Raw genomic sequence first — 15,153 nt, 5'->3', positions numbered from 1 at the left:
CAAGTGAATGCAGAGGATGCCAGGCCTCATGCTCTTACAAGGACATTCTCAGAGGGCATTTGTTGGGCTCTTCACGGAGCCTCCAGAAGGCAGGCAGTCATTCATGTGGAGGCAGAGAAACAAAGAGCCAGGCACAGGGGGCCTATGGGATTGCCCGGAGGCACACCAGTGGGATCAGAGTCCACAGGCACCAGGGCCACTGTGCTGCCCATCAGGGCTCCTGCCTCCCACCCTCCGCCCCCTCCCTCCACACAGAGGTGGCATTGGTGCGGGGCTGCAAGGTGGGACTTGGCATCGGGTTCATCCGCTGGTCCTCCCCAGGGACGGCAGAACAGGGTCATGAGAAACTACTGATTTCTGCTTCCCTTTTAAAGCCTGGGGAGACTCCAAAGGCAAGGTGGAGGATGAAGAAGATGGTCTTCAGGCACCAGGAGGAAAGCAGTCCTTCTACGGGAACAACATGGTAAGGGAGGCACCCCAAAGTCCCTCTCTTCAGAGTTACCACCTCTCTAGATACCTAGATTTGTTGATGCCACTCTCAAAACCCAACAGGTCCTCTTGTCGCCCACAGAACATTTTAGTTGCTCAAGAGTGCGCATTCCAAAATCCAGCTGGCACGTGCTGCACATTCAGCACCCTTGGTATAGAGACCCCAGGTCCTCACCCCCAGCTCCCTTAGGTACCACTCACCATCTCCCGGTCCCGCCACATTGTCACAGGTTTGGGCTGTGGGATCTCTCAATTTGGAATCTTGTTTCCCTCTCTGTCTAGCCACAAACATCCAAGTCGACACCCAACACCTGGCTCAACTGTCCCTGCTTCTGAGACACCTTTAAAGATGCCAGCTGGGGAGATTCCCAGCACGCCCAGGGCACAAGTCCTCCCTCCCCAGCCATGCCACACCACCCTGCCCCTGCCGCTCCTGAGCCCCACAATCTGATTGCATATCTCCATGACAAGCTACACCTCCAGCTCCTCCGTGGCAGGTCCTGAGGCTCGCTCAGCTGGAATGTTTAGCACGTACAAAGTATTGAGTGCAGCATCTGTAAAATGAACTGATGAAAAGTCCAAACACGCTGTGGAAGCTAAAAAAGAAAAAAAAAATCCCCTTCTGGTCCGGAGGCTCTAGATCTGAGGGAGTGAGGGGCTGGCTTCTGAGTGCAGGCAGCACAGGGGGCAGAGGTTCTCCCCGGGCAGGTGAGCATGGGGTGATGGGGAGCTGAGGACTGTGTGGGCAGCAGGTAAAGGGTGGGAAGAGGGTGGAGGAGATGCCAGCTCCAGATTCACCAGGCTGCTGCCACAGGATGAGAGAACAACCCACTGGCACGCTAGGGGAGGCCCACGCACACGGCTCGCCAGGGACCCTCGGGAGAAACCAAGGGGAGGCCAGGCCAGCACGCTTCCCGACAGTTTGTCTGCTGTGACAGGGAGGCAGTGGAGGCGGGCAGGCAGGGGCCAGCTCACAGAAGCCTCTGCCCCGGAGATCAACAGCAAGGCTCTGCTGGCTGAATGTCTCCAATCCTCCAGACACCTGGTGGGCCTCATTTCATCTCTGGGCACAACTGGTACTAACTGGAAAGGAGGTCATGGTTAGTTACCAAAGGAAGCAGAAAGTTGCTTCAGGTTCACACAGGTACAGTTACTAGATTCAGGCCCCCTACAGCATCTCCTAGGCCAGAGCTGGGATCCACCTCGGGCTTTGGGGAACTGGGGATAGCTTCTAAAGGATCAGACTGTCTAAGCCTCCTTAAGCTTGGAGGGGACACAGAAAACTCTGCACTGCCCTTACTTACCCTCCAGGTGCGCCGTGATGGTCCCGCACCACAGCACAGACCCACGCCGACATTGAACCTCAGTAAACTCGCAGGCCAGGGTACTCTCCAAAGCTACCAGCACTAAAAGGCTATCTCCAGGGCATGCCTGCACCTCCTATCTAACTAGCATTCCTTTTTGAAATGTAATAAGTAGCTATGCACGATGTCGGGGGGAGGATATCTCAGAGGGCCTGGGTGTGTGTCCAGTCCCTGCTAAGGCGTTGTCCTGGGTGGTAAGCGTGCACCTGCCACTGCGTCCTGGGGGCTGCTGGTGGTGAGAACGGATGGTGACCAGGGCCAGGGGTGCTGGGGCAGAGTGTGGCATGCCGAGGGGCACCTAGGGTACACAGAGCTGCTGCCACGATGAGAGCCCCCCTGGAGCAGCCAGCCTTGGGCTGGGGTGCTGGAGTCAGAACCCGCAGGGTGCAGGAAGGCTTGGACCACTCCTGCCTCACTGCTGTGGGACACAAGTCATGTCTTGGGTTTCTAGTATTGCCATCAGTGAGCCAAAAGGAATGAACTAAAAAATGAAATTCTCCATCGCGTCATTTACACTTCGGCGTGGTGCAAGCCACACTCTGGTCAAGAAGGGAAGGCAGAAAAAGGGCAGAATGCTGCCAAATATTTGGGCCACGGGCCACAGCACTATAAGCTACCTGTGAAGAGCGCTCATTAGGAGCCACGAGTGAATGACTCCCATCCTTGGATGAAAGCAGATGTCTCACCCACCACCCACACCGGCTGCCAAAAGTGGGCTGGAAAGAGGTGCCAGTCCGGCCTGCTGGGTCTCCGACCCTCCCCCCGCCCAGCCATGTCACACCCAGCTGCCCAGTTTCTGATCTTCAGCTTGGGGACCAGCCTAGGATGCAAGGAGACTGGCTGGTGTGCCTGGAACAGCCATCTGCATGGAAGCCATAGGTGCATGAGCGAGCTCAGAGTTCCCTGATTGCCAGCAGATCCACTCACCTGGGGGCCTAGCCTGGTGCAGAGATGGGGCCACCCAGACACCAGTGGGGCCGGATGGCATGACAGCTGCTCCTCAGCTTCAAGGGCCCCCTGTGTCCAGCCCTCTGCCCAAGGCCACCCAGACTGAAGTCAAAAGACATCATCCCCAGACCAACATGAAGAGTTCACCACAAGCCACTATTCAATCCCCCCATACCCAATCCTTTCTACTTCACAGACACGCACATTTCAGGCTACCAGCTCCAAGCTGCCCAAGTTTGTGCTCTGACCTTCTCCAGGTACTGTCCAGCGATTTGACCAAAACAGCCCTCTCCCAGAAGAGATGTCTGGCTCTACAAAAATTCCTAAAGCCATCGGGATAGGTTTTCTTGCCAAGACATCTGACAACCAACATATTTTTATAGCTTCAACCACTAATCTTTTAAAAAACACAGCGAAGGAGATAATGACCAAAAAAGTCCTGGTGCCAATATTAGGTTTCTGTTTTTCAGGCAAGCCAGAATCTACCCATCTGAATAAATTATATTTCCCTCGAAGTGGTCCCCTTCGGAGGTCCTGTCCTCGGGCCATGGTGCTGTGTTTGCTCAAAACATTTTTGCAAAGTCCAACTGTAGAAGAGCCACTGGTTGACACAGAGTGTTGAGCATAATGTTCCAAGTGTTCAACTAGCAGCCCTACTGTGTGTCAGATTCCTTTTAGGCCAGGGGGCTCCTGGAGGTAAATCAAACAAGGTCTTTCCCAGTAAGGTACTTGGGGTAGAGAAGGGAGGAGGAGGGAAACACGAGATTTTCTGAGCATGCACCAACTGGGCTGACAGCTTTTGATGTGTTACCTTTTTTTTTTTTTTAGGATTTTATCTATTTGAGACAGAGAGCAAGAGAGAGCACGTGAGCAGGGGAGGGGCAGAGGGAGAAGTAGATTCCCAGCTAAGCAGGGAGCCTGATGTGGGGCTCAACCCCAGGACCCTGAGGTCATGATCTGAGCTGAAGGCAGATGCTGAACCCACTGAGCCACTCAGGCACCCCTGATGTTTTGCCTTTGATACACACACATAAAAGTCCTCTTCAATGCAAAGGCTGAGATTGAGAGGGGCTAAGTACTTAGCCAGAGTCCCCCAACCTGGAAACGACAGAGCTGGTGCTGGCCCGGGCCACCACCTCCAGGCTGCCCTCCCACCACTGTTGCCCTGCAGGGAGCAGATCCCCCCAATGCAGGATGCACTGGCCACTGGGTGCAGGGAAGCTCCACCGCAGCCAGGACCCAAGGCAGGAGCTTGCTGCGTGTGTGTCCAACTTGGAGTCTGGCCTCTAAGCGCTCCCTGTTTACCCTTTCGTCAAGAGCCTTTCACAAGCCAGGTGGCAGGGAGAGCTTCTCCAGATAGGAACCAGGCCTCTTCTGCCCTACTTACATAAACTCCAGCAGACAGGCACTCAAAGATATCCGCACATATCTCACTTAGTCATACAGAGGACCATCTGCCAAAACTGGCTTCTTACAAGAGCTGAAAGGTAGGAACGGCCCGAGTGTCCACAGATGGATAAATGGACACACAAAGGTGGCAGATACACACGACGGAATATTACTCAGCCTTAAAGAGGAAGGAAGTGTAGACATCTGCTACGATGACCTGGATGAACCTTGAGGACTTTGTGTTAAAAGGAGTAAGCCCGTCGTAAAAACAGACACTGTGATTCCACCCCAAGGTGGCACCTGGAGGAGCTGGTGACAGGGACAGGAAGGAGGATGGTGGTTATGGGGAGGGGAGCTGTTTCATGGAGACAGGGTTTCAATTGGGAAAGATGGCAAAGCCCTAGAGATGGACGGTGGTAAGAGTTACACAATAGTCCAAATGTCCTCACTGCCACAGAAATACAGTTTTAAATGGTTGAGATGGGGGCACCTGGGTGGCTCAGTGGTTGAGCATCTGCCTTTAGCTCAGGTCATGATCCCGGGGTCTTGGGACGGAATTGCACATCAGGCTCCCCGCAGGGAGCCTGTTTCTGTCTCTGCCTGTGTTTCTGCCTCTCTCCCTGTGTCTCTCAGGAATGAATAAATAAAATCTTTAAAAAATAAAATAAAATGATTGAGATGGTAAGTGTTATGTGATGTGTATTTTACTCCAATTTTTACAAACTAGCTTGTTCTCTTTGTGGGTAAGGATGCACATTGTTTCCCTTGAAATAAACATAGACACTTTTTTAAGATTGATTTCTTCTACTCTCTTCCCAACCTCAGGCCATAAGACCCCTGATGACCATGGCAGGCTGGGCCAAGCAGGTCTGGGGAGGACTTGGCATGTGCAGCATTCTAAAACCAGCCCCAGGAAAACCCCCGAGTGTTCCTGAGTGCCTCAGCCTGGGCAGGAAGTGGAGGACCTAGAATAACAGAACCCCCTCCCATCATCTGCAAAGCAGCATTTGCCTAGTACACTTGGCCTGATACCGAGCAGAGCCAGTAATTTTAATGGAGGAAAATGAACAGACACCTGCTAGTCCTAGGACCGTGTCTTCAGGAAAACTCTGTTCTCAAGAATGACCCATTTCAGCTTCTTCCCCAACACTAATAATGCTGTAAAGGCCAGCGCCCTATACAGACTGCCTCCCTCTCCCCCCATCATGTCATTGTACAGGATGAGTTCAGGTTTAAATGACTCCAAGGCAAAACCCAGGTATGAAGGAGTGCTGGGAGCTGCACTTGCTTTCACAGGCCCTCCTTCCAAAGGCTGGCAACGGCCAGTCCAAGGAAGCCCTCCCTGGGTGTTCTGGGCTCCCAGGCACCCATTGAAGCCCAAATGGGTGACTTACCAGGAGCCAGGGAAGAACAGTAACAGCCCTGGTAGGACAGGGATAAAAGGTCTGCAAGGAGACCAGCATTTATCAAAGGGCCTACTGTGTGCAGCTGTCGTGTCTTCACTTCTCCCAGAGCCTTCACAACCCCTGTGGTTGTCACTTCCTTTTTTTTTTTTTTAAGATTTTATTTATTTATGAGAGACACACAGAGAGAGGCAGAGACACAGGCAGAGGGAGAAGCAGACTCCTCACAGGGAGCCCAATGCATGACTTGATCCCAGGACCCCAGGATCACGCCCTGAGCCAAAGGCAGGCACTCAACCACTGAGCGGCCCAGGTGCCCCAGCTGTCACGTTTTTATTTTTTTTTATTTATTTATTTATTTTTTTTTAATTTTTTTTTAACTTTTATTTATTTATGATAGTCACAGAGAGAGAGAGAGAGGCAGAGACACAGGCAGAGGGAGAAGCAGGCTCCATGCACTGGGAGCCCGACGTGGGATTCGATCCTGGGTCTCCAGGATCGTGCCCCGGGCCAAAGGCAGGCGCCAAACCGCTGCGCCACCCAGGGATCCCGCTGTCACGTTTTTAAGAAGAAATTCAGCAATATACCAAGGAGCAGAGCTAGAACCACCCGTGAGTCACCTGACCCCAAAGTTTACACTCTATTACATTGGACTGCCTCTCAGAACAAACTGTTTGGGGTTTTTTTGTTTGTTTTGTTGTTTTGTTTTGTGTGTTTGGGGTTTTATTTTGGCGGGGGGAGGGATCCTGCTTGCCTGGCTTCCAAAGTTTTCCAAGTTTTCCGTAGGCCCCGGCCCAGGCCAGTTTTCCATCTGAGTAAAAAGAACATCATCTCTGCGTTATGTCCCAAGTCACATGAAATGGTGGGAAGAGATCTCATAAACACAAGTCCCAAAGCATCTTAAAATAAATAAGAAAGTGGAAATCACTTTTAAAGGGGTAAGCTTCGAAAAAAAGCACTCTGGCTTTGCAGCCCTGGAACCCTTCACATAAACCAGTGCTGATCCTCCCCCAACCCTAGGCAGAGTGGCTGAGGCTGGATCTGGAATCCAAGGCCCACATCCTAGTCCAGAGAGTCTGGCACTCGGCCCTACCTGTGGCACCTCTGAGACTCTGAGCCTCAGGGTCGGGCAAATCCTCATCAAACTGCCCCCTGGATGACTGTCAGGAAAGAGAGCCAAGAGATCTATCTAGGACTGTAGAGTTATTAATGCCCAAAGTATACATACAAATCTCTAGGTTTGAGGAATTTGCTAACTTCTTTAGCAGGAAGAAAGGAGGGAGGGAGATAGTCCCCACACAACAACCCTGTTTTGTGCATTTTTACCAGTGTCAACATGGTCTTTCATTTCTCCTTTTCCTACCAAGCACCAATGACCAGCAGACAGTAAAATCCCAACAGCTGGCTCCTGAGCCCACACCTGTGACCCTGGCCTGGTTGGGGAAGGGTGGGGGGCGGGGAGGGGTGGAGAGTCACTTGCCACAGCCAAATTCCCTGACCGGCTGCTTTGGGCTCAAGTGTCACAGCACCTGGTCCTGATTTGGGCGCTGCTTCTGTGCAGGGACCTCGGAGCTCCGTCCAGGTGGCACCCCCACAACAGACTCTTCCGGGGACCTTCTGGGGGCAGATAGCACCGAACCCTGCTTGCTTGGAAGGGGATGGAATGGCTACGGGGAATGGAGGTGGGAGATGCGGAGCTGGGCCCCTCCACCACCCGTCCCGCCCCTGCCCTGCTGGCCTCAGCCGAGCACCTATCCGGCAATGCTGAGCGCCCTGCACATTCAGAGATGACACACAGCTGAGAGACATGGTGGCAGAAGTTAATTTCTAGACTTGAGAACCACTTCCTATGTGGGTCTACAGACCACTGCCTGCTCTCACCCAGCCTGGTTACCTGGGACCCATCGTAAGCAATCACAGTGACGGCATGCCAATGAGGCCCCCCCACCCCCCCAGAACTGGTAACAGAAACCTAGCAAACCAGTATTACCACTGCTTTGTGCAATGCACTCTGAGAGGTCTATTCCACTCCATTGCATTAAAACTGATGGGCTGTGACCACCAAATACTGACCCCTATTTGAGGGTCATGGTCTGCAGTTTTAAAACTGCTGGGGTTTCTGCAGCCAGTAGATATCGTGGGCTGCGTCAGGAAGAACTTATGCATCAGTGGGGTTGGTTTCTAGCTCATTCCTCTTCTGGAGAATTCACATTTCCCTGTAGAGCCCCACACTGATGCTCTGAAGAGAATTCACATGATCCCATGGCCCTGCCCCAGTGGGTTCCCATGGCACCCCTCACATGCTTGCTTGGTCTTCAAGGACAGCCCTGAAAGACCTCAACGCTGTGCTCACAGAACTACTGCTAGCAACCTTTAAGACCGCATGGGAGACAGAGAAGGGTCAAAAGACCAAAGACCGGTGAATATTTGTCTCATATTTTTGCCAAATTGGACTCTGGAAGCTTCTGCCTGGCTGGATTATAGAATGAGTGATTTGTGAATACTTACAGGGAAAAAGCAGAAATTGCTCACAGTCTAAATGGGTTTAGCAAGAAAGTCTCAACAAACCAACCTCATTTCTTCTCCTGGCGTAGGCTATAAAACCAGAAAGAATGCCACAGAGAATGTGTTTAGGTCTCCTCGAGTTGCATGAAAAAAAAACAGACATAAATCTGCATCTGAGTGTGGCCGAACAATCTTGAAGAGATCTGAACCACACTCTGGAGGCTACTGATCATGGACTGTTCATTAGGAACCTCGAGGATGGCTGCTTTGAGGATCCCAGAAGGGCCCTTCCCGAGTTACTCCTGGTCAACCTTTCTATCAACGCTCCTTGGATTTATGAATGAACAGCCACATACTGATTGGTGTGAAGTGCCTTGATCATAACTGATAAGGGCACGAGCTGGACACACACACAGCCCTTCACGGTTACACCAAGTGCATTCATATTCCTCACCCCCCAAGGCAGGGGGCCAGGTCTCATGATGCTCTTTTTTTGCAGTTGAAGAAACTCAGGATTTCTCAGCCTCAGCTACACTGATGTTTTGCACAGAGGAATTCTCTGCTCCTCTGTGCACTGTGAAAGGTTTAGCAGCATCCCTGACCTTACCTCACACACCACCAGCAGCACTCCCCTCACAGCTGTGATGAAAAAAAGGTCTCTAGACATTCTCGAATCACCCCAGTTGAAACCCACTGGGTTTGGGGCATCCAAGGGGCTCAGTAGTTGAGCGTCTGCCTTCAGCTCAGGTCGTGATCCCGGGGTCCTGAGATTGAATCCTGCATTGGGCTCCCTGCAAGGAGCCTGCTTCTCCCTCTGCCTGTGTCTCTGCCTCTCTATGTCTCTCATGAATGAATAAATAAAATATTAAAAAAAAAGAAAAGAAAAGAAAAGAAACCCACCGTTTCAAGGTCCACAGTTAAAAAGGTATGGGGCCAGTTTCTGAAGTCAAGTGTTAATTCCTCCTATGCTCTCAAAAAGCTGGGACAGTGAATATGACAAATCATAGAAACCAAGAATCAAAAGTATCCTGATTGAAGTGGCAAACAAAATCAATAATAAAAGAGCCCGAAGGTCCGTATTTTGATTTTAAAGATACCCATCATGCACAGTCAGGCTGGTGCTGGTGTGGCCAACTGCAGGGGAAGGGGCCCATGGGCAGCAGTCCTGGCATCTCCCACTGCCCCCCACCAGCCCCGCTGCCCTGGTATCATTCTGCCATGCTTTCCCCTCCTCACCTGCAGACCCCCAACCCCTGCCCCAGCCTGGCCCTGCCCTTCTGAGGAGCCCACTGTGCAGTACCACTGGCGGACAGGACAGGACAGGTGGCAGGAAGGAAGAGAGAGGACAGGGAGAGCAGAGCCTGGGAGAAGCATCAGAGGAGAGTGGAGAAGCCTGGGCAGGGGATCCCTGGGTGGCTCAACATTTTATCGCCTGCCTTTGGCCCAGGCTGTAATCCTGGAGTCCCCGGATTGAGTTCCGCATTGGGCTCCTTGCATGTGTCTCTGCCTCTCTCTCTGTGTGTCTGTCATGAATAAATAAATAAAATAAATAAAATCTTTAAATAAACAAAAAAAGAAGCCTGGGCAGGGCTTACCACACAGGGTGAGGCCTGCAGGTACCCTGAGAGGGTGAGGGTGAAGCAGAGAAGGGGAGGGCTGGCATGTCCCTGGCCTCCTGCCCAGCCTGATACTCACTCCCACCCATACTGCTCCCCGCTGCATCTTCACCCAGGGCCCCTGTTTAGCCCAATACTCACCCACCCACCTCCCCACCCAGCAGTCTTTGGAATCCAACATACTTAGTGAAAATCCAGGCTCTCCCAGGTAATGAGATCTGGGGCCCATTATTTAATCTCAAAGCCTCAGCTTCTGTATGGAGGCAAAGAGTATAAGAATATCCACCTTCCAGTTCTGCTCATGAAATTAAATGAGGATTCGATCTGTGCGAGCCAAGTGTTCACTGGTAGCCAGCATCTGTGATGACAGGCGACCCTGGCCGGTTGATAGCAACGATGTTTTACTCCCCAAATGCCAGCCACCACCTGGACTGTCTCTTCCATTTCCCGAGGACACCATTTCCTCAGTGGAGTATTCACTGCTACCATTTCTCAGGGTCCCTTTGTGACCCTTAACGGTGACAGATTCCAGAGAATTCAGTGCCAGCATTAACAATGAGATAAGTCAACAATGCAAATCTTAACATCCGTGAGGGCTCTGCCGAGTTTCTAAGTGTTTGTCACACTGACGAAGGTACTGGATTCTCAGAGCTGAGACACTGTGGGGGTGATGTGGCCCGGGCCTCTGCAGGAGGCTGGAGTATCCACCAGCTTTGGGCGTGAGGGGCTAGACACCACCTGTGCCCACTCCCAGAAAAACATCCTGGGCACAGATCACAGTCCATGGTGTCAGTCTCCTACAGGAAGGACGGAGACAATGTCCCGAATTACAGAGAAGACATATCCTGATGTTCATTCATCCAGGCCTCTTGGGAACAAACCATACCAGCAACCACTAAACCAACTGGTTCGCTGGAAGCTGGAGGTGTTATTGTCTGAGAGCAACAAAGTACGGCTCATCGAACCAGAAAACACAGGCAAGTGCAACTAGAAGCCGGTAGGTCCAAGAACAAATCCACCGATTCAGGCTACGTGCCTGTCACAACTTGCTTAACCTTTTGGAATCTGTTTCCTGGTCTGACAGATGACGGAAATCAGCGTAAGGTGTGATGCATGCAGTGTTTGGAGAACAGTCAACAAACGTGAGCTTTCTTCTCCCCACCCCTCCCCACCATTAGCAAATCTGAAAATATCTCAAAGACATAGTGCAGAAAACACCAGAAAGAGAACATCCTCCTTTCCGATAAGCGAGTGCTGTAAAGAATGGGGCTCAGGAGAGCAGCAGAGGGAAGAGTTTCCTCGTCTAGCCGCCCCCCTGCCTGAAGTCAAGTCGGGGGGTGGGGTCACTCTGCACCTGATTCCCCAAACTCAGCAAACCAAGGCTGCCATTAACATCCCCAGGGAGAGCCCGGCTTTCTGCAGTTGCCAGCATATGGATCGGCGCCCTGGTCACTCTTTCTGGTGGCAAGGTGGGGGTCACTGTTGGGGGGAGGTAGTGGCAGCTGCAGGAAAGAGGCTGGTGGCCCTGCCACTGCCCCAGGTGGCACTGCCAAAGAGTGAGAGTCCTCAGGTTCCTGTGTGCGGAACCCAGACCTCTCCTCCCCAGAGCTGCCCTAGGAACAACGGGTTCTCTGACCTTGCCTGGCACTTTGGGCCCCATGCTAGGTCACCCAATGAGGGCCAGTGGGGTCTCCTAGGCCACCTCACACAGCTCTGAGGGGTTAGGACGGAGGGGCTATGGGCCCCCAACCTTCCCACCCCATGCTGAGCAAGCACCCAAGGGAGATAGTAACTGTCAAAACCAAGTCCTGGAGGGTAGTCAGAATCTGCCACTGTGGCCAGTCCCCTGCTACATGTTCCCCCCCAAAAGTGCCTTATCCACGCCCATGAGAGCTGAAGCATCTCCCCAGAGATCACTCCAGGGAGGTTTCTCTGACTCTCTGTCGGAGTAAGCAAGAACAGTTAGCAAAACAGATGTGCCTTCACATCTGGATGTTAGGGGTCTCAGAGAGAAGCCAACACCCTCTTGGGGCACCTCTGGTCACTCCCACCAGCCCGGGAGGCAAGTCTCGTGCACAACACTCCAGATGGCGCAAATGTGACGCTACTGTGGGGCGGGCCAATGCCGTGGGCTGAAAATGACTTTGGGTTTGTCTGCCCAACCGGTTCAAATTGTGTATTCTGTCCCCTAAATGTCATGGGTGTAGCTGTCAAGGAGCAGGAGGGATCACCCACAATGGACAGTTGCTTCAGGACAGAAGCTCTGAAGGATCTGTTTCCCCCGCACCCAGCACAGTGCCTGGCAGAGGGCAGATGTCTGGGAAATTTCCGTTGTTGCAAAAGCTGAGAAAGGTCACAGATTCCTTCAGGCCCCCCAAGCGGCAGTTAGAGTTCCTTTCTGAGCTGAACACAGCTGGCCTGAGGGCACAGGGCATGGGGCATGGATGCCCATGAGAAGGGGCTCACCCTTGCAAGACCACCAGGCAGGAAGGTGTGTACCTTTCCAATCCTTCTGCCTCTCCTGGCCTCAGAGCAAGGCCCAGCTAAACCTCACCAGAAAAGACAGAGGCCTGGGGGACAGGCGTTGGTCACTCACACGTGAGTAGCTCATTACCTTACAGGTTCACCAGCAGCTGGAGAAGAATGGAAAAGACTCTTCTCCAGGAGGCCAAGCCCAAGGCAAAGGAGCTGTTGACTCCTTCAGAGATCAGAGCAGGACAAAAGGCAGCATCCCTGAGGAGGCAACCTCTCATGGCTCAGCTCCAGACCTGGCTTCTCCTCCGTCCTGCTGACTCGACACTCTCACCTGCTGGAGGTCTGCAAAGAGAGCCCTGGGGGTACCAGCTCTGCTCCTTTGCTCACAGCCCAGGCTGCTGCCATGTCCAACCTGTTGCGCTTACTTGCTTCAAATTAAGAAGTCTGTGTTTGGCAGCTCAGAGAAGAGCTGGAAAGCCAGCATGAGTCTGGAGTCAGCTGCTGGGGAGGGCCCAGTGAAGAGCTGGTGGATAAGAGCAAGGAGCACTGCCTCACGATCTACTCAGGCTCCATGACTTCTCCAAGGCCCTCCAACAGCCTCTGGCTCTCACTGTCCCCCACCAGGAACAGCCTCAGCCTTTTTTTTTTTTTTAAGATTTTATTTATTTGAGAAAGAGAGAAAGCATGAGCAGGGGCAGAGGAAGAGGGCAGATGCCCTGAGGAGCAGGGAGCCCGACGCGGGGCTTGATTCCAGGACCCTGAGATCATGACCTGAGCTGATGCTTCACCGACGGAGCCACCCAGGCGCCCCCAGCCTGAGTTTTCTAACACATTGATACTAAGGACCCATCATGCCAGGAGAACAGGAAGGTCTTGGCCACAAGGCAAGTACTCAGTGGGCCATCCATTTAGCAGGAAAGCTGCAGACAGCAGCATCCTGGTCAGAGCAGCACCATGACAGAGAGAAGAGGAGGGCACAGCAGGACAACCAGAGTAGGACCTGAGGGTCTCAGTATCGCTAGGCTCCTTGCAGGCTGCTGACAATGCCCGTTCCCCATGATGCTAATGGCCTGCCCTGAGACGCAGAATAGGGCATGGCAATGAAGTGCCCAGACTCTGGCGCCAGGCTGCCTGTGTTCACATACTAGAATTTTCCCTTATACTCAAGGAGTTACTCATTCGCCACATACCTCTGTGTTTTCACCTGTAGAAGGGTTTTAGGAACAACGCTTACCAAACAGGGCTGTTGTGAGGACTGAGGAAGCCAGAATATTCAAAGCACTTAGCAGGACGCCTGGCACATATGAGCACTCGACAGTTCACCCTTCTCCTCTGCTGGCTCTCTAAGAGCAGTCCTTGCTGGGAGACTCCCCACAGCACCCAGGATGGCACAGCCTCATTAATTCAAAAATAAAACAATTGGTACCACTCACCACGTCTGCAAGGCACTTTACACATGCCACTCCGTCTCCACAGAAACCCAATGCAAGAAGGATTTTCACAGAAGAATATCTTGCCTAAAACGGTACTAGTGGGATCCCTGGGTGGCGCAGCGGTTTGGCGCCTGCCTTTGGCCCAGGGCGCGATCCTGGAGACCCGGGATCGAATCCCACGTCGGGCTCCCGGTGCATGGAGCCTGCTTCTCTCTCTGCCTGTGTCTCTGCCTCTCTCTCTCTCTCTCTGTGACTATCATAAATAAATAAAAATTAAAAAAAAATTATTAAAAAATAAATAAATAAATAAAATGGTACTAGTAATCGGCCAGGCCATGATGGAAACTCAGCCTCAGTCTGCTTCTCTTTCCCATGGGCTACCCTGCCTGACTGCTCAACACAACCTCCTCTGCATAGAACCAGAAGGTGCCTAGACAGAAATCAAGCAAGGAAGGAAGAGAATACAAAATGAGAAGCTGAAGGCAGTTAGAAGAAATGCATTATGTTGGAAAGGTCTGTGTCTTCCTCTGGATCTAGGTCTACTATCACTTGCAGCTTTCCCTTTGCCTCTGGGTTTTTAGATCACATGGGGCATGACGTGGTAGCACACAGTACCTTCGAGAAGAAACAGCAACAGGCAGTCCGAAACCAGTTCTGTGGACATAGATGGGGACAAGACTTCTCAAGAAGCCCCAGCTGATTCTTCACATGAACACACCCCCAAGAACTTCACACGTTCTTGGCCCTCCAATCCAAACCAAAGCCAGCCACACGGGGTCTGCTCGGTCAGACCCAACTCCTGCTTCTGAGGAAGTTGCATTTCTGCAGAACAGAACGGACCAACCCAACAGAATTCCCACAGGAACTTGCAGGCTCTGCCATCTTGCTAAGAGCTCTTCAAAAAGCTGACTTTCCCATTTTCTCCAAGGACCTTGGGCCTTAAGCTTCACAGATGTAGGGAGACCTGCTCCATATATGGTTGGCATGGTGGGGATTCGGAGGAAGAGGGAGCCTGGCCAAGGCCTGCTGCTGGCTGGGCCTGGAATGAGCAAGGCGCAGGGGCCCTCACTACCCAACCTGGTTGTGATGACAGGTCAATGTCACATCCACTGAACCCAGCTAACTGGCCTCGTAGCATCAGCACCCAAACACTTCCTAAATCTGCTCAAGAGTCAGAGCCAAATAGCCATGTCCACTCACCAACTGCTCCCTTATCAGAGGTCTTCCTCTCGCCTCCTACCCTAGCCCTGCCTGCCTAGAGAGGGTCCGAAAAGGCCCCAAGTGCCTCCGTTAGACCAGGGAAAGTACAGCAAAAAGAGACAAGAACATGGCTTTGGGTATTTGTGGAGCAGAGAAACTACCTCCCCCCGGCTCACCCCCAGGACCCCCTTCTGCTGGCTGCCCTCTCTTCTCAGGGCCAGGCTGGGTCCCGCTGTCACACAGGCAGGACGCCTGGCGCTGGCCACACGCGCCCTGAGAGCACAGCCTGAGGTCTAGCGGGGTCTCCAGGAGACCCAGCGCTGCGGCAGGC

At 52.5% G+C, this 15,153-nt stretch overlaps 1 protein-coding gene and 1 long non-coding RNA gene across 3 annotated transcripts in view; both read right to left on the bottom strand.

Moving 5' to 3' along the window:
* The window catches only part of ITPKB (inositol-trisphosphate 3-kinase B), a 93,018-nt gene that overhangs the window by 45,196 nt on the left and 32,669 nt on the right, over positions 1-15,153 (bottom strand). The gene's annotated exons all lie outside the window — the stretch shown is intronic.
* Positions 21-1,783, bottom strand: LOC125755432 (uncharacterized). The gene is made up of 2 exons (XR_007411993.1): positions 691-1,783; positions 21-447 (listed from the first exon to the last, which is right to left on the bottom strand). It is a non-coding gene; the product is annotated as an uncharacterized LOC125755432 (long non-coding RNA).

This window comes from Canis lupus, chromosome 7 (assembly GCF_003254725.2).
Source record: "Canis lupus dingo isolate Sandy chromosome 7, ASM325472v2, whole genome shotgun sequence".
NCBI lineage: Eukaryota > Metazoa > Chordata > Mammalia > Carnivora > Canidae > Canis > Canis lupus.
This window is presented reverse-complemented; position numbering and strand designations above follow the sequence as displayed.